Source organism: Miscanthus floridulus, chromosome 10 (assembly GCF_019320115.1).
Source record: "Miscanthus floridulus cultivar M001 chromosome 10, ASM1932011v1, whole genome shotgun sequence".
Classification (NCBI taxonomy): domain Eukaryota; kingdom Viridiplantae; phylum Streptophyta; class Magnoliopsida; order Poales; family Poaceae; genus Miscanthus; species Miscanthus floridulus.
The window spans coordinates 61,162,795-61,175,517 of NC_089589.1; the positions used below are offsets into that span (position 1 = coordinate 61,162,795).

The 12,723-nt window shown below is 43.1% G+C and overlaps 1 pseudogene; it reads right to left on the reverse strand.

Annotated features, from left to right (window-relative positions):
- Nucleotides 1-1,837: 1,837 nt before the first annotated feature.
- LOC136486650 (disease resistance protein RPM1-like) lies at nucleotides 1,838-6,653 on the reverse strand (annotated as a pseudogene).
- Between the last annotated feature and the right edge of the window lie 6,070 nt (nucleotides 6,654-12,723).

The window sequence follows — 12,723 nt, forward strand, 5'->3', positions numbered from 1 at the left end:
GTATTCGAAACCGAATCCGTTTAGAGGGGTTGAGATCTGTCCGTATCCGAGTCCGGATATCCAACATCTGATACCGCATCCGTATCCGAATACTCAAATCACATATTTATGATGTCGATATCCAATCGTATCCTATCCGACGTAGTTGACACTATCCGTATTCGAATCCGAATCCGGACAGAAATATGAAAACAAATGTAATATCGGTGATATCCGTTCGTATCCGATCCGTTTTCATCCCTACACACGGCACACGCTGGGTCCACTCCTGCGAGGCCCATGATTCTCCACATCCTGTGGCTGGAAGTAGAAGGGCTAGTAGCAGTTCCCGATGCTTGAAGGCCGGCGTGCTTGTCCCCAGGCAGGAGCTCTAGGAAACGTCTGGCGCAGATGATCCAATGTCTCCCAGGTCGCCATATGAGCCGGCCAATTGGACCACTGAATGAGACCCCCTATTCGACTGAACCGACCTCCGTGGGATGGAAACGGCGCTGCAACACAGCTATAGGCACCGGAGGCAGATCAATATCTATTGGCAGAGGAGAGGAAACTGGAGTACCTGATGTCACTACCGACTTCAATTGTGAAACGTAAAACACCAGGTGAATGGCAGAGGTAACTGGCAGCTCGAGCTTCTAAGCAACAGAACCAATGTGAGCGATCATCGGATAGGGACCATAGAACTTGAATGCAAGCTTCTGGTTAGCCCTCGGCGCCAAGGTAGACTAAACACAAGGTTGGAGCTTGACAAACACCAGATCACCCCTTGGAATTGGCGCTCGGATCGTTTCTTGTCAGTTTGATGCTTCATACGCTCCTTAGCACAGCACAAATGCTAGTGGATAAGGTCAGTCATTACTCAGCACATCAACTGAGTCCAAAGCAGAGATGCCAAAATGACACGGAGGGTATCCATACAGAGCTTAAAGGGTGAACGCGCGGTTGCTGCGCAAGAGGCAACCAGGCATAGCACTTCGTCAGACAAGCATTGGAGAAACAACGAAGGAAAGTTTCCATTGTTTGATTGAGCCCCTCTGTCTGACCAACGGATTGAGGATGGTAGCTAGAACACATTTGCAACTGGACATCTGCCAACACGAACAATTCCCTCCATAACTGACTCGTGAATATGCGATCACGATCTGAGACAATAGCAGTGAGCAACCCATGTAGGTGATAAACATTGTTGAGGAATACCTTAGCAACGTCGGCCGACGTAAACGGGTGAGACAGAGGAAGGAAGTGGTCGTATTTGGTGAAGGAATCGACGACCACCAATATAGAGTTGGCATGATTAGAGCGGGCCAAACCCTCCACGAAATCCATAGAGATCACTTGCCACGCTGAGGCCGGCACATGCAAGGGTTGAAGAAGACCCGGAAGACGGGCCCTATCCGGTTTAGTGCACTGGCAAATGAGACACGATTTGACAAAATCGCGAACTGCAGACTTCATCCCTCGCCAGGAAAAGATTTGCTTCAGTTGCATATAGGTGACCAGAAAACCCAAATGGCCACCGAGCATGCTGGAATGGGTGGCTTCGATGATTTTCTTCTAGAGAACAAGATTGGCACCGATCCAAATGCGATGATAATTTGGAATAGATGGAGAAGATAATTTGGAATAAAAAAAGCAATGTATCTAAAAAAACCCAAACAGCTTATAATTTGGAATAGATGGAGTAGATAATAATGAACATACAAGGAACGGCACTGTAAGGCCCTACTAGTTCATTTCAACAGAAGCATATGTGTGATACAAGAAAAGTTTTAGCTGACATAGTAATAACATTGCAAATTCAGTAGGAATAGAGTAATGTTCTTAAATGAACTGGCGCCTTAGATACAACTAGAAAAAAGAACATCGACATTAGTAAGTCTAGATTGCATACTGATGGCAAAGACAGCAAACCATGTTTCAGGAATTATTATTTCGAAAACAACATCTGACAAATGATCCAGATTGACAAATGCAGCTATCCCTAATGTCTAACTGCAAACTTGATGGATTTCGGAGTGGACACAGTTGCATCGTGGCACACTTTTACTACTGAAAGAGCAGCCACGTTTGACAAACACAAACAAAGCTTCTGCTGTTAGGCACGTATCTCCAGAACATGCTGTAGATCCTTCTGCATTCCAGCCATGTCCCATTGAGCCTTGAAGTTACTGTGGATATCCAGCAGCCAGAGCTTTTTCAAGGAGCCCAGGGATTTGATGCCTCGAGGGACTGTCTCCAATTTTGGCAGTGATGTGATATATAGGCATTCTATGACTGGAAGTGCACCATTACTAATTTTCAGAAGGCTGACATCATTCATGTTCTTCAAAACAAGTGTCTTCAGGTGTGGGAAGGATCCTTCCGGAAGGTCCAAAGTAGGTGGACTAGGTATATTGTTAAGTCTCAGATACGTGATGTTCGGTACAGTAGATGCTAGAACCACCAGCGGGTCTCCTACAAAATGGCATCTGCTTAGGGCAAGATACTTGAGATATCTGCCATGGTTCTAAAATATCGGACAATCCGTTAGAGACCAAAATCCTCTTACAATTAGCTTGTGGAGCTTCATGCAAGTTGGATTGAAATGATTCAAGAGAAGTGTCTCATTTTCATCAGCTGCAGATAGAAGCAAACTGGAAAGAAGTAGAATAGTTGACAAGGTAGCAAAAAGCCCTGCACAGTGGGCAGAAGTGATGTTATCTATCCACAGGCTTCTTAGATGCAAAAGCTTATCAAGTTGCTCCGGCAAGTCCATGCTTGCTTGCACAGTCTCAAGAGTCTGTAAATCTTCAAGGTTTGAAAGCCCTTCCGGAGCTTCCACTCCGATGAAGTACCGAAACTCTGACTGGTTCTTATCAGCAAATTTGTCAGCAAGAAGGTGCCTTAGCTTAGTGAGCTTCACTATACCAGGTGGCAGTGCTTTTATGCTAGTTGATTTCACATCAAGAGTTTGAAGATTGCAGAGATTCTTAATGGAGTCTGGCAGCGATGTTATTCTTGTATTTCTTAGGCCAATGTATTTCAGATTAAACAGATTTCCTATAGATGTAGGCAGTTCCTGGAAATCAGAGTTCTGCAGCTCAAGGACAGTAAGGTACTTTGATTCAGATAGTATTGATGGCACATAGTCCACAATGGTATCACTTGCATCAGAGTTCGGAGGTGCGGAAATTTCATCTTGGATTTATTCTTTTTCGTCTTCTTCCATCCATATGAAGATATGCGACGAACATCTGTGTGCATCTGCACCATTGCACCAAAATCATTTACTGTACCAAATATTTCTGCTTTAGAGATGCAAAGGGCCAACTCTCTTAAAATGTCATGCATTTTGCATGTATTCACCCTGCCAAGCTCATCATTTTCCACAAGTTGCAGCATATTGCGGTGGATCAGCTCGGAAAGATAGCCCTCTGCTACCTCCTCAGGAGTGCTATCCCCTTTCTTTTCAAGAAATCCTTCAGCAACCCACAGTCGCACAAGGTCATCCTTTGAGAAGTGGTAATCTTCTGGAAACAGGCTGCAGTATACGAAGCAGTTTCGAAGGTCACTTGGCAAGTCATAGTAGCTAAGATTTCGAATTCGTTGAACCTGGTCATCTTTTTCCAGCTCACAAGGAAGCTCATTGCACATCTGCCTCCAAACTGGCACTATTTGCTTCCTTGAAGACAACCTACTGCCTACTGATACAATAGCCAGCGGCAAACCCCTACATTTCTTTACAATATTGATAGCAATCTCCTGAAGCTCTGATGGACACCTTTACCAGAGGTAAATCCTCAGACTGTTTTACAATAAGAGTAGCTAGATTCTGAAGCTCTGATGGGAATGCTGATAGTGACAAGCCCCTAAATTTGTTTACAGTATAAGTAGCAAGATCCTGAAGCTCAGATGGACACTTTGCCACCGAGGAGTCCTCACATTTCCTAACAATATGATTAGCATGCAAGCTCTAGTGGGCACTTTTCCAATGGAAGACCCTCAGAAGTCTTCATCATATCATTAGCACACTCAAGAAGTTCTGATATCCAATCAAAGTGGGTTTTGTTGGGAAAAGCCTTTGTACAGAAGAGCTGGAGTGCATCCTTGATGTCTAATGGATTCAGGTTGAGCTGGTAACCTGGTGTGGCAAGAGCAGCTACATCCTTTTTCCTTGTTGTGATGACAATGCGACTTTCTTTCCCACAATCTTCAAACACATCGCTTATTCCATCATGAACTCGACGAACCCATATATGCATCATCTAACACAACAATATATTTCTTATGTTTTAGGACTGCCTTTAAATTACTCTTCAAGTCTAAGATGCCCATTTTGTCGATATCATCTGGGTTCAGCTGTTTCTTGTGTCCTATACCAATATCAACTGGTACAGTTGCTTCCTTCTGATTGACACTGTTAACATGAGCTGTTGTTGTGTGCTCAGAGGCACTAACAATCTTTAGTAGCTTCTTCAGCAAAGCATCTACACTTCTGTATGTTTGTGAGACAGTGAGCCAAGCATGGATTTCGAAGATATCTTTCAGTTTATCATACACACTAGTGAGCAGGGTGGTCTTTCCCATCCCACCCATACCCAACAAAGCTACCACCTTGAGAGCTGGTATATATTTCATGTTGACAGGTGCATTGGGAATCAACCATTCCTTTGATTGCTCTCTTTCTTCCTTTAACCCCACTAGGTTTTCATCCTTTACATGTTGGGGCAAACTGTATTGAGGGAATTGCTGTTCAGGACTGCTAACTTGAGTAGGAAGAAGCTCATGGACTGAGTTAACCACAGATTCTTCAACTTCGAAACATGCTCAGTATCCTTCTCTATCTGAGCAAGATCATCAGCAATTCCACTAAACACTAGACCATAGCTTAACCCATTGGCCAACTTTTTCCCTTTAGGGTCTTGCTTGAATTGAAGAGAATGATATGAAAAGTTGTCCATTATGTCCTCGACACGGTAGGCCAGTATTCTCACTTCTGTGATCCAAGCCTTGAGGCATCACTGAGATAGGATGCACCTGTCTTCCGTATAAAGATGTTCATCATCAGAAGTTCCCAACGAATACGCCGCACAGTGTTTGGTAGCTCGATCAAATTAGAAAATTTGGTTGCAATGAAGGTAGCTGCTTCACCTCCTAAATAGGACCCAATCTTTGAGAGAGCAAGGAGTGCTGCCTCTGTCATCTCTGCTGAATGGGAAAAAAACATAAATTTGTTGCAGATTGCATAATAAGCTATTGTGAGTAATGGAATTAAATGAACTGGAAATGTCCATGGGATTGCTTCCAGTGTAACATTGGTCGTTAATTTTCCTACAGTGGGAAGAGAACCATTTTTAGAAACAGTAACCTTATGTAGTTTGATTTAGAGAATTCATCATAACTATCATTGTTATTCGGTTGCGCTCCCAGTATATTTGGTTTGCAATATTTACATTTTGCACATTGTGCTATGCGTTAAATAAGTTTCAACACGTGACAATGAAAAATTAGCTAGAAACCTCATTAAATAGAATAACCTGTAGGTTCACTACGATAGTATGGCCCTCACAAAGCAGATTTTACTATTGTCAATGATAATCAGAGTCAGGAACAGCTCACGAAAGATAATGGCCGGATGGCGCCATGTATATATCTCAGACAAAATTACAAGCTTTAGTCTTGGAGCAAAAAGGACGCTCCTTTCTTCAGAAATTACAAAGAAGAACATCCTGTTATTATAGTTTCTTCTGAAAGCTAATGAAATGGATGTCACAGAGACACGAACTATGCAAGGAAATAGCCTTGTTCATTAATCAACCAGCGCCAGCAGAGAATTGTCAGGACATTGCGATTCTTATCACTTCCCGGCACCCCTTCCTATGAACATGTGGAATTTGGTCGTGGATCTAGTGGTGGGCAGAGCGGAGCAGCATCAGAGGATTAGGATTGCAATACGTCAGGGCCCAGGGGCGCTCAGCGGTGCGGCGATTGTTCGAGCAGGTTGCGTGTGCGTGTCCGGCGTCACACCCGACGGATGGAAAGGAACACGGGGGAGATGCGATTCCGGCTGGCCGTGCCGGCGCGCGCCTCCAGCTCCTGGGATGATACGGCGGCGGGATGCTGGCGGGATCTTCTTGAGCGGCGACATGAGAGAACGGATGGCGGTGTTTCCTCTCTGTTTCTTGTGCTTTTATTCTTTATTAACCCACGATTTATCAGAAAAAGAGAACGGAATCACAAAACAAAACCCCACAACTCATTTCATCCAACGCTACTACGCTAGTTGGTCAGCGCCAGCAACAGAGATGAGAGACCTTTACCAGATGATGTTCAGCGAGGAGTGAGCTCCTCCAATGGTGGTGTCTCTTCCGAGTTGAGTCCCACGCTCTTCTAGCCTGATGCTACGAAACCAAGGTGTGCTGCACTGCGAACTGCAGTAAAAGCTTAGAAGAGGAAAGCTGCGGAGACATCAAGGACCAAAACCACGAAATGCTGTCTATTCTTCCTGCAAGAATCAACTACCTCAGCTTTGGAATCGCGATGACATTGGGTTGACTTGACTTGGTGCCGCATCCATAGGGCAGCACCACCCACGCAGCATACATGTTCTTTTCACCGAACAAAAATCGCAGAAATTATGTAGGATAGAAATCAATTTATTCTTGGACTTGCTAGCGCCGGACGTCCACCCAGAGCGCTAGCGTGTGGACGCTGCCGCACATGTAAAAGAGCCCGTGCCCGTCTATTTTTCGTGCACCCCACCACATGGACCCCACGTTGCTTCCCGTTCTACCATCGCGCTCGCTCGGTTTCACCGGATGACCGTTGCACCCGCACACGGGAAACCAACGTGAGTCCTAATCACCTGCCCCCGCCTAGCGCTTCAGCAGCAGCGGCAGGCGTTGCAGCAGGTGGGTCCTATTTGCAACATGTGCAACATCATAATCTACTTTTACAATATCTAGATGAAAACACTTGCAACATATATTCGAAACACTCCAAAACACTTGAAATCTATTGCAAAAACATATGCAATATCGAGATCTACTTTTGCAACATCCTGATGAAATACTTACAACACGTATGAATAAACATCTTAAATATTTGAAACATATGCTTGCAACATGCATGTTATGCAACATCCTGATATACTTCTGCAATATCCATATGAAACACTTGAAACATACTCCCATTATCCCAAATTATGTCATTCCAAAAATCTTAGAGAGTCAAAGTATCTCAAGTTTAACCAAAATTATAAAAAAGTTATAAAGATTTGTGATATCAAATAGATCTATTATAAAAAATACAATTAATGAAGAATCTAATGATACTTAGTTGGTATCATAAATGTTATTATCTTATCATATAAATTTGGTCAAACTTGAGATACTTTGACTTTTCAAGATTCTTTAAATGACTCAATTTGGAATGGAGGGAGTACGTTTTAAACACATGAAACATATGCTTACAACATGAAACATACGCTTGTAACATGCGTATATAATCATTGCAACATACGCAACATCTAGATGAAACACTTGAACACATACATCTGAACACACCCAAAACACAACATCACCGGCGGCCACGGCCTACCTTATGGGGAACTGCGGTAACCAGCAAGCAACGCTTGAGTGCAGTGGAGAGCGAGGATGGTGGAGAGAGGAAGGATGGCGCCAAGTAGGCGCCCCGGCGCGCCGTAGTGGTCATCGCGGACCACGCAGGAATCCGCGACAGCGCGGGCTCAACGGCGAGTGGTGGCACCCCCGGCGAGCAGCCCCTTGGTGGAGGCAGCGGCGATGGTTAGGCGGCCTCCCGCGGCGAGGCGCGCCCTGCTGCTGGAGAAGGTCGCGGCAAGCTGGTGCCGTGCCCACGGCGAGGTGCCCCTCGCACGGGAGAACGTCGCGGTGAGTGGCCCCGCGTCGGAGAAGGCAAACGACAGGCGACGCGGTGGAATCTACCGCAGCGGTCGATGGCGTGGTGAGGCGGTGAAGAATGCCGCGACAAGAGAGCAAGGAGGATTAGGGAATCGACGGCCAACAATTGTTTTTTTAATAGAGAAGCGTGGGCATGTTGGACCAGTCCACTGCACAGGCCTAGGAAGCCATCGTCCGTATAGCGGGACACCCTACAGGGAGCATTTTCGATTTATTTTCATAGAAAAACACAAAACACAAAAAAATAACAAAAATCCGTAGTTCAAAAGAAGCCCATAGAAATGTTAGCCTTAGAGAGAAAAAAGTCTTCTCCATATGTGCACAGAATATAATCAAGACCGTCATCTATTAGCCATCCGCTAACTCTATTGTGACTTGTCACAACTTTTGCAGCGCCAAAAAGAAAAAATTAAGTCATGTAAGAGCATCTCAAGAGTTCCCTAAATCCCTTCCTAGAAAAAATCCATCTCCAACAACTTCTAATCTATCCTCCTAATCTTTTAGAACTCGGGAAAAGTCACCATGTTCCGCGTAAAGTTACGCGCTTCCGAGTAGAAAAGGGTTCCTGATGCAAATGTACATGAGAGAAAGAATATATAAAAATGGTTACGATAATTTAGAAATAGTAGAGGATTCCTGATGTAAAATTGTCTTCTATATTTTAGGGGTGGATTATTAGAAACCCCTGGAGATGACCTTCTTTATTCCTTTCAATATTTTTTTAGTAGTTGTAAAACTTTATGTTTTTAGGAAGAAACTATTGGGTACTCTTGGAGACGTTTCCCCTCTCTCCTACTCTTTCTAGCCTCACAAATAGGTAGTCCCACCGTTTCACTAAAGTGTCATTCTTATTTCTCGAGAAATCAAATATTTGCAACTTTGACCAAATACATATAAAATGTATTAATATTTATAGTATATAATTAGTATCGTCAAAAAAGATACAAAAAATAATAATATTACGATATGTTAGCATAGAAAACCGTATGAACATGGAGACATGAATCAATTAAAAAGCATACCAGCTTAGCTCTTTGTAAAGAGCTAGCTAGATGCTTTTTAATTACTGTCTCTTTTTTTTCTTACGAAATAGAATGTGCTATGAGCTAGCTATTTGTATTATTGTTTTTTAGAGGTATTTGTATTATTGTTGATGACCCTTACTCACATTCTTCACCTTAAATTTTTTTTATAGTAGCTAGCACATCCTTTAGAATTAACTTATTTGGATATACTCTTATTAATTCTGAATTACTTACTACTACTAAGCTTGTATGCTAGGAGATGTGTACAACTACCAAAGCACTACCGCTAGGTTAAAGTTATCCGATTGCCCTAGTAACATAAATTCTGCCCGCTAGATTTATGGTCTCTTTGGATAAGTTAGGGCTAGTTATTAGTTGAGATTAAAAATACTTTCTTAAGTTAGTTGTTGTTGATTGTTTATTTGGGTAATAACTAGTTAGAGGCTTAGATAAAAGATTAGGTCACTTATTAGCCTCTGCTTGGATAGGCTAGAGCTAAAAACTAGCTAGCTAACAATAAAACCTATATATGTAAATATAATTATAAATCATTTTGGTATCTAGAAAAGACAGAATAATTTAGAATGACACAGTATAAGGTATCGACAAACTGATTTCAACTTTTCAACACTTTTTTCTCGAACACGTAGAAGGGCTGCGTATCATTGTATTAGTAAAAGAAAAAATGAGTCATTTGTAGACCCAAACATACTCACACACCCCTCCACACCTTTCCTGTTTTCTAAGGCTTAAGCACCTATTTCTGAGTATACGACGATTGAGCGGGCTAAAAACTAAAAGCCCCTAGCAGTAAGCAAGGATAGACCCTTTGCTCCTGCCATAGACCCGTCCTGTTCGCTTGGCTTATAAGCCGTACATTTTCAGCCAACGAATAATATTTTTCTCTCACAACAAATCAACCAACAGTACTTTTAGTCATGGCTTATCAGCCAAGCGAACAGGGCAACCACCAATGGCCTTCATCCCTAGCTAGACTCTGGGCAGTGTCAATGCTTGGTGCGGCCCCATTGAAGACACAGTCATTCCGGTGTTTGCCGATGCTCCAGGCGCCAAGGATGATGATAGAGTTTAAGCCTTTTCTTACATCCCCAGTGGTAGCTGCTTCCGCCTTTTCCCACCAGTCCTCCCAAGCTGAATCATTGGGCTGAGGCGTGAGTGAAGAAAGGCTAACGCGTTGCAAGAAAAAAAAAACAGAACTGCCTAGCTAAAACGCACCCAATCTGGAGGTGCTGAATGCTTTTCTGTTCCTGGTCACAAAGCAGACATTGCCGGGTGGGGAAGTCCTCGCCGAGCAAGCATGTCAGTTGTCCAACACCGGTTATGAACAATCAGCCACATGAAAAAACGGCATTTGGGAGGAGGAGGAGCCATGACCTCCATATTCTCTGATATGGTCTGAAATAAATGGGGCCCTGAAAGAACGCTTCATATGCAGACTTTGCCGTGTATTCTCCTCAAGCCGAAATTCTCCAATTGTGCTTGTCCTGTATCCCTCCGTGTAGCTCAACATCAAAAATTATATTCCATAATTCCAGACAGCCCTGATTCCAGATATTCCATCAAAGCTTCTACAGATAGTTCACCTTGGATTAGGGATGAAAACGAAAATGATACTTTCTGATTTTTGGAAATCGTTTTTGAGTTTTTTTTGATTTCCAGATCTTAACGAAAATGGTAGCGGTAATCGAAAAAACGAAAATGAAAACGATAAAAATAATCGGAAATAAAAGTGAAAACAATTTTGCCCTCTTCCGACCGTTTTCGAAGATTGCCGTATTTAGCCGACAATTTGCAGTCGGGTAGTTACTGATTCAAAGGTCTTAATCCTAAAGTTATTCATAGACTATATAATGCATATACTTTAGGTCCAGCACATCTAAGCATTCCATCTGCACACACAAGCACATAAAGCAAATATTTTTTTTAGAAAGGAACTATACGGAAAGTATTTCATCTGTATAGGACCAAGAAGGCAACCAGTGAATCACGTATTGCACCTATAACTCTAGCCAGTCACCACCACGAACACGAACGGACTCTAGGGTTTAGCTTGTTTGTGACCTAAGATGGTGCGAACTGTGGTTTTAGCTTGTGGTCTTTGTCAATTATAGCTTTATTTATTATTGTCATGTGAGATAGATAGAGTTATATGGCTTTTCTCGTGTTCTCAACGGTTTGGCGTGTTTATTGTTTTTTAGGATATTGTTCACATGGATTTCGATCGTTATCGATGTATTTTCCGATTGACTACTATTATTTTTGAAATTACCAGAATATCGGTGCCGTATTCGTTTTTGACAATATCGTATCGATTTTGTTTTCGAGAAAAAATGTGAAAATAAAAGTGATTTAGCCTCCTATCCATCGTTTCCGATTGATTTCGTCCCTACCTCGGATATCCTCAATCAGTTTCTCATCACTCAGGGCCTCCATCACCATACGCATGCCTATTCTTCTTTTGACACGCACAGCGTACGTTGAAGTACAAAAGTGTACGTATAATGTGATAAAATAGCATGCCATCTAAGACTTCGAGTCACAAGCAGAACTACCGATAATACATCAGGATCCATCCATTTATTATTTATCTTTCTAGCACCTTTTCCGCTTCATCTTTCTTTCCCCAGTGGAGTTTTTTACTTGCTACGTTTGTTTCATTTCTAAGATTTTTGTTCTGAAAAGAATTAAAAAATCGGACTTGCGAACGTGGGGCGCTAGCGTCCGATGCTGCCGCACAGAGGGAGCAAACGAGCTTATAGCGCGTTGGGCTCATGAGGTAGCGCACCAGCAGTGGGCCCGCGCCGCCCGAACGTCGTCCGCGCCGCTGACCGCTTCCCACACGCATCACATGTGCAACACCCGATCTATTTTTGAAATATCCAGATGCAACAGTTTCAACATACAAAAGAAGACAATTGAAACACTTGCGAAAACGCCTGAAAAAACATGTGAAAACCATTACAAACATATGCAACATTCAGATGAAACACTCGCAAACATACGTATGAAACACCTGAAAACACTTGAAACATATGCTTGCAACATGCATGCATGTGCAACATCTAGATCTACTTTTGCAACATCCAGATAAAACATTTGCAACATTCGTCTGTAATAGATGAAACATTTGGAACATACACTTGAAACATACGTATATAGCCATTACAACATGTGCAACATCCTAATCTACTTTTGCAACATCGATATACAACAATTGCAACATACCTCTGAAACACTTGGAACAAACTGCTACAACATGCGCTTTCAGCGTGGTATCTACTTGCTGCTTGGACAAATAGAGTCTCGTCGACGCTCGATGCTACGGAATGGTGCGGAGGTTGCCGTTGTGGAGCTCGTCGGCGGCACGAACCTCGATAGGGACAGGGGTAGGCGGATGGAGCACGGTACGAGAGGCGCGAGTCTGAGCGAGGGGCAGCGCGGCCGAGGGCAGGGTCCGTGCTGGAGCAAAGGCGCGTAGCACGCTGAGCAAGCAGGCGACGCTGGCGGGGGCGGCACTGTCGACTTATACGGGGTCCGTCTATCCGTCCGGACGACCTATAAACACCATTACTGTTAAAAAATAGGTAAAGCAATGGATAAGAAATATTTGGTTTGCGTAATAAGCGTTCTCAAAGCTTATTTTCATTGGAATTCAACCAAAAGGGAACATTTTAAAGGCAAAATGAAGTTGACTATAGCATGCCGTAATAACCAAAGTGCTCTTAAATTAACTTTGTTTCCATTAAAGTGAAATTAAC